The 11,965-nt window shown below is 45.1% G+C and overlaps 1 protein-coding gene across 21 annotated transcripts in view; it reads left to right on the forward strand.

Annotated features, from left to right (window-relative positions):
- Positions 1-11,965, forward strand: part of KCNMA1 (potassium calcium-activated channel subfamily M alpha 1) — a 769,792-nt gene that overhangs the window by 269,015 nt on the left and 488,812 nt on the right. The gene's annotated exons all lie outside the window — the stretch shown is intronic.

The following is an 11,965-nucleotide window of genomic DNA, read 5'->3' on the forward strand; positions in this document are numbered from 1 at the left end:
CCCCCAAAGGACCTGCAACTTTAAAGAGAAATATTATTGATGCAGTTGAATCTATTTTTAGCCTGCTGGGGTTGGTGCACATCCAAAGCAGAAGAGTTTGGTTTTATATCTATTTTATCTACATCAACACTTCTTTACCTAAAATCCATTAAAAGATAACAGAAACAGAGCTGACTTCAGACGACATTCAATTGGTTCATATTTTGGGGGGCAATATGTCATGCGCCACCTTGCTGTAGCTGAGACATGCATTTAACATTTCCAAGGAGTCACAGAAAAAGACAGAGAAAACCTTCGATTGCATTTAGAGATTAGAGGAGGGTTTTTCTCCTAAATATGGAGCTGTTTTCTTGACTCAGCAGGTATGTGAGATGGATATGAAAGCAAAAGATGTTCCCTTGCCATGAAGCAAGTATTTTTGAGTCATAGATCTTACTGATCAGACTCATTCAATTGGACATTTCTCTTGTGTGCACACATGTTCCCTCTCTCCTCTGTCTCCTCCTGCCTCAGTAACTTCCAGAGAGACTTCCAAAAAGAGAGCAGGTTTTTAGAGTTGAGAGTTAAAACTTCTGGAATGTTGTTCTAGCTCCTGGGGTTGGGCAGGGAAAGGTAATCCTCAAATATAGGTGGGGCCTCAGAGGAAGTTTGGTGAATCTGTCAACTAGAATTGTTTCTTGAAAATTCTCATTGAAGTAACCTCTATCCTCAAAGGATTCCAATATGCATCTAGGGTTGAAAAGGAATGAACTGATGGCCTTAATCAGACTGATTTAATGAGCATAGGGCCAGAGCCACAAGAGCCCAGACTGGGTTTAGAGTAGAGGTTCACACATGGCTGCCAGTTAGAATCACCTACAAGACTTAGAAAAAATTCCAGCACCTAGGCCCCCCTTCAGAGATTCTTATTCAGTTGGTCTGAGTGAGGTCTAGGCTTCCATATTTTGTAAATCCTCCCAGGTGACTTCACTGTCATTTCCACTCTAGAGCTGTGCTTCCCAGACTCTAATGTACAGGGAAATTACCTGGGATTCTTGTTAAGATGCAGATTCTGAGGACCTAGAGAAATGGCAAGACATACCATGTTCATGGACTGGAAGACTCATCCTAGTAATGGTGCCAGCTCACCCCCAGATTTCTCTAAAGATTTAACATAACTCCAACCAAAATCTAAGCAGGACTGTTTGCGGATATAAGCAAACCAATTTCTAAAATTTATGTGGAAAGGCAAAGCAACTAGAATAGGTAAAATAATTTTGAAAAAGAAGTGTATATTTGAAGAAATCACCAATCGCCCTACCTGATTTTAACACTTACTATAAAGCTATAGTAATTAAGACAGTGTCATATTGGCAAAGGGATAGACACATAGATCAATGGAGCAGACTAGAGTCCAAAAATAGACCTACAACAAATACAGTCAATGGCTTTGATAGAGGTACAAAGACAATTCAGTGGAGAAGGAGTCTTTTCTACAATGGTTTTGGAACAATTGGACATCCAAGGGCAAATGAAATGAAACAAAACAAAACAAAAAGCTCAACCTAAACTTCATGTCTTATACAAAAATTGACTCAAAGTGGATCACAGATACAAGTGTAAAACTATAAAGCTTTGATAAAAACACATAGGAGAAAATCTTTCTGACCCGAAGTTAGGTAAGTTAGACATGACCCCAAAAAGATGATTCACAAAAGAAAAATGGATCACTTAGACACGTCAAAATTAAAAACTATTATTCTGTGAAAGATACTGTTATGAGAATGAAAAGATAAGCTACATAATGGGAGAGAATACTTAAAAATCACATATATTACAGAAGGCTTTATAGTCAGGATATATAAAGAACTCTCAAAATTCAACAGGAAGAGAACAAGCTACCCAACTGGAAAATGGGCAAAAGACTTGAATAGACACATGATCAAAGAGGATATTTGGATGGCAAATAAGCTCAGAAAAAGAACATCAGCATCTTTAGCCATTAGGGAAATGCAAGTGTAAGCAATGATGAGATGTGAACACACCTATTATAATGGCTGAAATAAAAATACTAACAATACCAAGTAGTGGTGAGGATGGGGGGCAACTGGAACTCTCAGACATTACTAATGGGAATGCAAAATGATGTAGCTATTCAGGAAAACAGTTTAGAAGTTTTCTTATAAAATTAAGCATATACTTAGCATATTACCAGAAATTCAACGTCTAGATATTTACCCTAGGGAAATGAAAACTTAAGTTTGCAGAAAAAACATTCATATACATGTTTGTAGCATCTCTATTCGTAATTACCCAAAACTAGGAAGAATCTCAGTGGGTGAATGGCTAAAACAACTGTGATACATCCTTACCATGAATACATGCAGTAGCAAAAAAGAATGAACTATTGATAAAAGCAACAACTTGGGTGAATCTCAACAACATTTTGCTCAATTAAAAAAGCCAGTGTTAATAGGTTACATATTATATGAATTTCATTTATGTGACTTCCTTGGAAAGGTAAAACTGTAGTGACAGAGGACAGATTAGTGGTTATTAATGGGTAGGGGTGATAGGTGTGATCATAAAGGATAATGCAAGATAGTTTTTGGGGCAGAGTTTTTCTGTATCTTGATTATGGTGGTGGCTATACAAATTGACACATATACTAACATTCGTAGAACTTTACACCAAAAATAAAAAGTTAAATTTACTGTATAGTAATTTAGAAAATGAAACTTCTGAAAAGTGCAGATTCTTATTCAAGAGGTCTAGCAATGGGGCCTGGGACTCTGCATTTCTTATGAGCTCCTGAGTGATGCTGGGGCTCTTGGGAACACAAGTGGAGGGGGTTAGGCTCTACAGAGGAAACATTGTAACATGCAGATTCAGCTCATTTCATTCCTACGCTGAGAGACCTTTAACGGATCCATAGTTCTTCCAAGATAAAATTCAAATATTTTATCACTTCAAAAACTTAAAGTAAGCTCTTTCCCCTGAAATCTCCCATATCTCTCAGATCATACCCTACAGTAGTGTATATTCTCTGCTTTGTTTGTGGCCTAGAGTGCTCTTTATCCACCCATTCCCTGGAGGATGAGTGACCCCTTAGTCACTGGCCAGCTTGAAAGGCACCTTCCCAGGGAAGCCATCCCCGACCCTGCCAGTCCCTGACACACCCATGCGGAATGAGGGTGCACCTTCTAATGCAGTATGCATGCTATTTTGCTCTCATGTTCTTTCACTTTTCAGATGTTTCTCTCCCTAGGAACACAGGCTTTTCAAAGACAAGATCTATGTCTTGTAGGCCCAGTGACCAGCATCATGGCAAATAGTGAGGGTCGCTGAGGAGCTTACAGAATGAATACAAACTGACTTTATAGAAATAGTGAATGTTTCAGAAGCAGGAAAGTATCCTATTAGGAACTATGGGGAAAATAATGAAGGACATTCATTGATTTCCAAGAACAGAAGATGCCAGGGAAGGAAAACAGCTTCCTCCACAATCTGTGCTGCCCACTCCATGCAGGAGATAGGGTTCATCCACATTTGTAAAGAACATGTGTGTGTAGAGTGGACTTGTAATGTAGGCATCACTTCCATCACCACCACCATCATATCTCCCCAGTATCACCATCATCTTCACCATTACCACTATGGAACATCAGCAACATTGCCATCATCATCACTGTCATCACCAACACCACCCTCATACCATCATCATCTCAATCTCTTAATGTTATTGCAATTTGTGTGGTGTAACAAAAATAATAATGACTCCAAAAATGAAATAATAAAAATGTTAAAAAGCACATGTGGCCAGGCGTGGTGGCTCACGCCTGTAATCCCAGCACTTTGGGAGGCTGAGGCGGGTGGATCACCTAAGGTCAGGAGTTTGAGACCAGCCTGGTCAACAAGGTGAAACCCTGTCTCTAATAAAAATACAAAAATTAGCTGGGCATGGTGGCGGGCACCTGTAATCTCAACTACTCCAGGGGCTGAGACAGGAGAATTACTTGAACCCGGGAGGCGGAGGTGGCAGTGAGCTGAGATCGTGCCATTGCACTCCAGCGTGGGTGACAAGACAGAAACGCGATCTCAAAAATAGAAAGAAAGGAAGGAAGGAAGAAAGAAAGAAAGAGAGAAAGAGAGAGAGAGAAGAAAAAGAAAAAGAAAGAAAGAAAGAAAGAAAAAGAAAGAAAGAAAGAAAGAAAGAAAAAACATGCATAGTACCTGAGAATTTGCAAAGTGCTTCCTTGGAATTAACTCCAGCTGCATAAGGAGGATGCACTGAATTATTCACCTCACTGCAGTCTGAGTTTTATTCTTTTCTCCAAGCCCTTATATATTATTGTCTTTGGATTTCCTACATTTGTGTGGGGCTCTAGGCTGGAATTCTTCTGCCCATCTTGCAGGTAGTATAACTGAGACCCTGGGAGGTTAAGATTATAGAACTTGTTAGCGAAGGATCAAGGAGGAAGATGGTTTCTAAGTAGGGCCCACCAAAGTGCCAGAGATCCCCATGAGAGGTGTGATGAGTGGCCTGAACCATCACAGAGCACAAAGCACAGGAAATCGGTTCTCAGAACTCATTTGGGAAGTCAGCGGCAAGTTCACACACCAAGGTGAAAGCGGCACTATAAAAGGATGGATGGAGGTACAGTAAAGAGGAAGAGGAAGAAAAGAGGAAACAAAACGTGGCCATAAAGTGTAGCTTCTGATACATAGTGAAGGGACAGAAGGTGAATCCTTGTAAAGTGGCTAGCCTGTTGGGAGCCACACTATCACCTGCTCCAAGTTACCCCTCCTCTGCCCCCAACCAAAGAAGATTGTGCATGAGAGTTCTACCATTGATTGAGAGACTCTCTAGGATCATAACATCTGGAATTCAGTCCTGCTTTAGCCATCATCTATGGTAGCAAGTGATCTTGAAGAAGTCAACTAAAGCCTCCTCTTCAGAAGGTCCCCAGACAAAGTATCTAGGTTGCTGAAGGCTTGGGAGTGGAGGATGCACATGAATTGCCATTGCCTGTCTTGGGTTGGGTTGTGGTACTTTTGAAGGAGACAGTGACAAGGTGGCTTTGTTTCCTAGGGTGGGGTGCTAGAGAGTGAGATTGTGATGCTTGTCATTTGGTCCAATTGCTACTGCTTTCAGTTGAGCACTGGTGAGGAACCTTAGTTGATTCTTCTATGTAAATGGCTCTTGCACCTCAATTTTCTTGGCAATTACTCCCCAGCTGTGCCCTTCTTGCTGCATAAAACCTCAATCAATCCTTCATTAAAATGCTACAGAAACTGAAAGCTTTTCCCCCTTGTTTCCTAATTTTTCCCCAAGTGGATTGGATTTGTTATGACTCAAATGGAAAAGGACTAGCTTTGTAAGCAGGTTCAGATTCTAGCCCGGTTCCTATTTATTTATAGCCCAAATTATTTCAACAACTGCTGTCCAGTAAAAACTCTGTTTAATCAGAGGCAGGTAAACGTGCCAATTTCATCTCATTGCCTAAGTAGTCTCCTCTGCTGTGGAGGAGGAGGATGCCACTCTGGGTCTTGTCCCAGGTGCTGTGGGGCTAGGGACCAAGACAGTTCTAGACTTGCTACCCATTCAGGCCTGGCCACTCAGGTTGTAGCCACTTGTGTCATTTGGTAGGAAAAGTGAGAAGTTATGAGCCAGAGGTTTCAATTATGGTTTTGCCACTTACTGATTCTATGACTTATAAGGTTACTTAGCTTCTTGGGGTCAGGGTTCACTCATTTAAAAATGGTGATGTTACTAACTACAAATATAAATGAGTTAATGTAAGCCTCCAGTCACAGCTTGGAAGACAGTGCTTTCTTTCTCTTTTTTTCTTTTCTTTTTTCTTTCTTTTTTTTGAGATGGAGCTTTGCTCTGTTACCCAAGCTGGAGTGCAGTGGCACTATCTTGGCTCACTGTAGCCTCTGCCTCTGGGGTTCAAGCGATTGTCCTGCCTCAGCCTCCCAAGTAGCTGAGACTACAGGCACACACCACCATACCTGGCTAATTTTTTGTATTTTTAGTAGAGACAGGGTTTTGCTATGTTGGCCAGGCTGGTCTTGAACTCCTGATCTCAGGCAGTCTGCCCACCTTGACCTCCCAAAGGGCTGGGATTACAGGTGTGAGCCACTGCGCCCGGCTGCACAGTGATTTCTTAATTTATGGTTCATGGAGATTATAAAAATTGGCATTTTAATTATAAGTGATTGAATGAAGTCAGACATTGGAGAACTGAATAAATGGACACATTTATTCAACAAAGGTTGTTGAGGATCTGCTAGGTGTCAGGCATTGTGCAAACTGGTCGAGAGAATAAGATATTCTCTCTGGCTTCATAGAGTTTACATGGTCAGAGAGCGAGGACCATAAACACAAAAACATATCATCATGCATATTGACAAGTCCATTTTAAAAAGAACAGGGAACTATAGGAGAGAAGGGGGCAGGAGTGGGAATAAATTGTACTGGGAAGCAGTCAGGGGAGTTTTTCTTGAGGAGGCAACATTTGAGCTGAGACCAGAAAAGGGAGCAGGAATTAACTGGACAAAGAGGAGGAGGAGTGTATGTCTGACTACGAAGCAAGAAAGAGCTACGCACAGTCAAGGAAGGAGAAGTGAAGCCAGGGAGTCTGAATTGGATGGCCAAGCCAGTGCCTGGCATGAAGGAGGCTGGAGAGGAGGGCAAGAGCATGTGGGCTTTGTGTGCCAGAGAAAGTATTTTACATTTTTGCATAGGCACCATGGAAGTGTTTTAAGCAAGGAAGTAATGTAATTCTATTTACTAGGACTAGATGAAGTTGAATTGAATAAAAGGTTAGTAAGGGTGCAAATGCCGTTTTTATGGGAAGAGCTTATGCACTCACCCTGAGGGCTGGCATAAGGCAGGAGTGGCATTGAGTGTCCTTGGCTCTTCCTGGCTTTGGTCCCTGCTGTGGAGCTGGGGACAGGCTCATAGATTCTGCAGCCTCAGTGGCTACAGATTCTGCCCATCTAAAGCCATGGACTTTCCCATGACCAGGGCCCATTTTGCCTTTGAGTCTGAGAATCCCCAGGAGTGGGAATCCAGAAGATGTCAGCTATGTGGCCTGAACTGGAATTCCAACTGGATCATTTCATTCCACTATTGATTGGAAGAGGAACAGTAAAGCTGTGGTGTTAGCTGGAGTAAACTGGAGTTTAGAAACTCACTGTGTATTTTTCAGAAAAAAAAAAAATAATAATTCTTAACAATCTCAAACTACTCTCAATATTGTAAGTCACCTTGACAGCACAAGGACTTGAATGGTTTGCCTGGAGGGCTAACGATCTTGGCTCTCCCAGGTGCCTGTCCCCATTGGGAGACGGCGCAAGCTAAGCCAGCTATGCATCTCTCCTATTATATCATGGACCAGGGGACCATAGACATTTTGAAAGGGAATGTATCTGCCTCTCTCACACTTCAGCCTGCTTGTGGGATGGCTTGGCCCAGACAGCAGCAGGCACTATGTCTTTTCTAAATGTTCTGCCTCTTGATATAAACAAGCGGTCCGTGAAGAGATTTATCAGAGGCCCTTGTGATGGATACATGTCTTCTTATAAGCTGATAGTCCAGGGGAGACTCCTAAACAAGAAAGGGAACTGAAGGCAGACTGGCAGCAATTCTAGTGTCCTACAAGGCTGTGGCTTGTCCTGTGAGCTGGACGGTGGGGTCTGACGCAGGACGTCAGGCAGGGCCATGCTGAGAGCATTTCACATTTATTGAAAGCCTGCTATCCTCTGGGCACTGTGTTTTCCTCTTGCCATTCCATTTATCCCTCCCAGTCATGCTCCGCTTTATGGATGGAGCAGTTGAGGCTCAGAGGGGTTACATAAAGCACCCAAAGACATATGGGCAGGAAGTGACACAACCTGGATTTGAATGCAAATCTTTCTGGCTGTTTCCATATTGTCTCACAGCCTATCCCAGCATCGTGTGTGTGTGTGGGGGGGGGGGTGGGGGGGGGTGGATAGGGGGTGGGGGCTGGTGGTGTTTAGGGATGCCTTCTTCTTAAGGATGTGTCCTGGGGCTAAGTCATTGTTCTTGGGGGTGCAGGGAAGGGACAATGGATCGGAAGGGTCTCAGTTTGCCTCTGGCCTGTCAGTGGGCCACCCTCCTCTCCTCTGTGATACAGGGGCAGTGTGGCTGCCTTGCCAGCCTGCCCTCCTCCAGCCTGCTGGGAGCCTCGTGTGAGACAACCAATCTGAAAGCCCCTTAGGGAGGACACAGCGCAGGAGAGGCAGCTGAGGTTCTAAGGACAGCTGCTATCAACTGCCAGCAGCCACTGAGGGAGACCCCAGGCCTGGCATGGCTACAAATGGGCTCAGCTCCAAGGGAACAGAGAATTGGGCCACATTTGCCTGGGCTGGGTCAGAAATGGCAGTTCCTGAGCCCATATCACCAGCTCCCATTTGCACGGCTGAGGAGGTGCCTGGGCTTGCTGTGCGCTGCCTGGCTTTCATCCCCGCTTTTTAAGGCACATATCAGCCTGGGCAGCTCTCGACCCACAAGGTGCACTCCTCTGGGCCAGCCACGGGCAGTGGCCACCCTGTCCTGCCAGGCCGCAGAAAGGCCCTGGGCCACTCCCAGCTGGAGCCAGTGCTCCTGGAGAGAGCAGTGACCTGGACCAGCAGACCTACGGATCCCCTTTTGCTCCTGCACTCGCCTCCTCCTTGCAGTGACTCTGCAGTGGGAGTGGGAGGTGTCAGAGCAATTAGGTGGAAGCTCCTTTCGTGCACCTCTAATTTTCGAGCTCTCTGAATCTCATTAGTTCCCGGGCTTTCCTGCTCTGCCCTCCTGTTCTTTGCTTGCAGAAAATCCAGGGGGCAGCCAGTCACCCTGTTGCTGGTGGTGATGATGAGACCCCAGGCCAGTGGCACAGAGGCCTCCTGGGAGGAAGTCCCTGTTTGGGCGCCCAGCACTGTTCAGGGCCTCCTCTAGTCCTGTTCTACTTTAGGCCTTACCTTCTCATTTCTGTTGCTGAAGCAAAAGGCTCTGAATTCAGAGCTGGGAATTCTCAGGCCTGGTCTGAGATTTGTCTGCCCCAATGATGATGACGATGACGACGACGATCATGATAATACTACACTAATAGTAGTTAAGAGTTACCAATTGCCTATTCTGTACTAGGAGCAATTTAGACCTCATCACATGTAATTCTAACAACATCCCCGCAAGACAAGCATTATAGTCCTTTCATAGATGAGAACATCTGTGCTTAGAGAGATTAAGTAACTTTCAGACTCAAACAGCTGGATGGTGACTGAGCTGAGGTTTGTACCCATGTCTTGATGACTAAGCCCAGCTGTGTCCACCAGGGCACCTTGACCTAGTACTTCTGAGAGCCCCAGGGTCACTATTCAGAGGCTCCCAGAGCTGCCAGTACCCCAGATCATTGCGGCTCCCTCATCCTGGCAGTGAGGAGGCTCAGGCCTCTGTGCTAGTGCCCCACTCCTTGATTCTACCCGTCCCTCCCTCCCTGTGGCCTGCAGAGATTCCGACTGCTGCTTCGTTTCACCCACAGCACCTCTTCTGGGCTGAGTGCTGTGGAAAGGGCCAGGTAGGAAAGGAGATTTAAAGTAGCTTGACTCAGTTTCACCCCTGAGTTTCCCTTTGGAGACCCGAGAAACACATCTGGGAAGTGAATGGGAAGATAAGAAGTAAGCAAAATTGGGAAGAGTGAAGGCCTTGGAAGTGCAGAGGATGCCGGTCGTCCCAGGTGCTCCGGGGAGTATTTCTGTTTAGAGTGGCATGCGGAGGGAGTGCTCTCCTGGTACAGCAGGCGTCCAGGCAGAGTGAGACTCTGCTAGACTCAACTCTTTCTTCTTCTCTGAAGGAATCAGAGACTGAAACAACGATGGCTTCATCAGTTTGGCCATAGCCTGGAAAGACTGGGAAACCCAGCAGCTCTCTGGCCCCTGGGCTCACAGAAGACACAGTTCTTGGAAGCTGTCATTCCTGCCTGCGATGACTGACCTGTCTCTTGCCAGGCTTCCATCCTTGCTTCAAGGCCTGCTAATCATCAGCTCCACTGGGAGATCTTTGCAGGCTGCCCTGGAATCATAGCTCCAGGCCTTTGTTCTAGAACATCTGTTGCATCGTATTGTACCTATTGCTTTATATATTTTTCTTCCTTTTCTCCAAGACAAGAATGTGCACTCATTTAAGCCTGGGATGGCCTCTTCTTATGTGCATATTCAGTTCCAAGGAATATTTAAACTATCACTAGCGTAATTCAGCATCCATAATGAGTTTATACTCTTGTGTATTGAAATCAGATAATCAGATGACTTTCATGTCTTTGTGGTTCATATTATTAATATTCTTCTTATTGCTTTGCTCTGCTTAGTTCTTTTTTTTATACATCTTTTCCTCTCACCCCCGTTTTCTGCCTTGGCATTTGTTTGTTCTTTCAGAAAATGTCCACTGGGCACCTACTGTGTGCCAGGCACTGTTCTAGGTGCTGGGGATACAGAAATGAACAGGAAAATTGATTGGCTCATTTATTTGAAAAGCACAGAATTAGGGTTGACTCAGGGTGAAGCTTGATCCACTGGCTCAACAGTGTCACCCCCAGAGCTCCCATCTCCGTGGGCACTCACCCTGTGGGTTAACTGAGTCTTTGGGGTGCCATTTCCTGGACGTGCCTCAAGACTTCCCTGAATGAATGGTTCATCTGGTAATGAATGAGGCCACACAGGCTCCCTTATACTTGTCCCTGGCGTGGGAGCTGCCTTCTAAGGTTTCATAATGAGAACATGCTTTTTTAGGGGAGCAGGTGTGTGGTAGACTCTGGACTCCTACGCTGCTGTCTTCTGATTATTCCCAGAGAACTGCACCTCTCCGCTCTGGTTGGGCTGAGGCTGTTTTTGTCACCCCACAGGCCTGTGTTGTTTGTTCGTAAAGCAGAGAGACATCTGTCATCCTCACTGAGCCCTGACAGATGCCACATTCAAAGACCCAGCACATGCAGCAGCAGCGGTGGCAGCACTGTCATTGCGGCGCTCACACACACATACCGACACACTCGTTTCTTCTTCCTGGCGGACAAACCTTCCTGCCCCTCCCCGCCAACCCATGCCTCCACACCTATGAGATTCAAAATAGGGTAACAGCAGAACTGCAGGCCTGAAGCACTTGCTGGACAGTGAGGACACCTCTGGGTTGAGGGGACAGGATTAAATGGGGTAGAACAGGAAGAATATTCCTCCTCCTGGATGTAAACGAGTCTCTTTGATCTCTGCAGGAAGTGCCTTACCCAGCCCCTGTTACCTTTAGGAGCAAGAACTTGAGGAAATGGTGTGGGCACATGCACAAAACATGGGGCTTACTTTTAGCATGAAGGGAAAACTGAGGATGCCCAGCTCATTGTGTAAGAGAGTGAAGGTTTGACCGAGGGTGGCTTCTAAAGCAAAACTTAGACAGATGACGACAGGGATGAGGTGGCAGGATCCAAAGACAAAGAAGAACCAGGCACGGATTCACTCGTACTTGTAGGAGGACCTTGGACATGTTTTATGTAATACAGAACATTTCCTCTTTTAGGATTGTAAGTAATATCATGGTAGATGTTACTGGAAATTTTATCACTCCAACCCTGTGGGTCTTAGCAGGAATCATCCTGAATGGTGTTTGTGGACTTGTTTTGGAGAAGTCTGTGTTGAGGGCAGGAGTGGTAGGACTTTGTGTTCAACTTGGCAGGCTCCTGGAGGGAGAGAGTGGTCTGGGACAGGCATTAGAGGGTCAGGCCCTCTGGGCTTAAAAGAGAAAAAGGAAGAAGGGAATGTCTTGGAGAAGGAGGGGCCAATCACTTGTTAGGTCCTAGGCAGTGTCTTGGTGCCATGTATTAGAAGGGAGGTGGAGGGAGTGGGGAGGTATCAGCCTGTAGATAACATCCTGTTCTAATGGGTGGGTGTGAGAAGGTGGGGGAGATGCTTTGAGACATATTTAATAATA

This window comes from Gorilla gorilla, chromosome 8, assembly GCF_029281585.2.
Source record: "Gorilla gorilla gorilla isolate KB3781 chromosome 8, NHGRI_mGorGor1-v2.1_pri, whole genome shotgun sequence".
Lineage (NCBI taxonomy): Eukaryota > Metazoa > Chordata > Mammalia > Primates > Hominidae > Gorilla > Gorilla gorilla.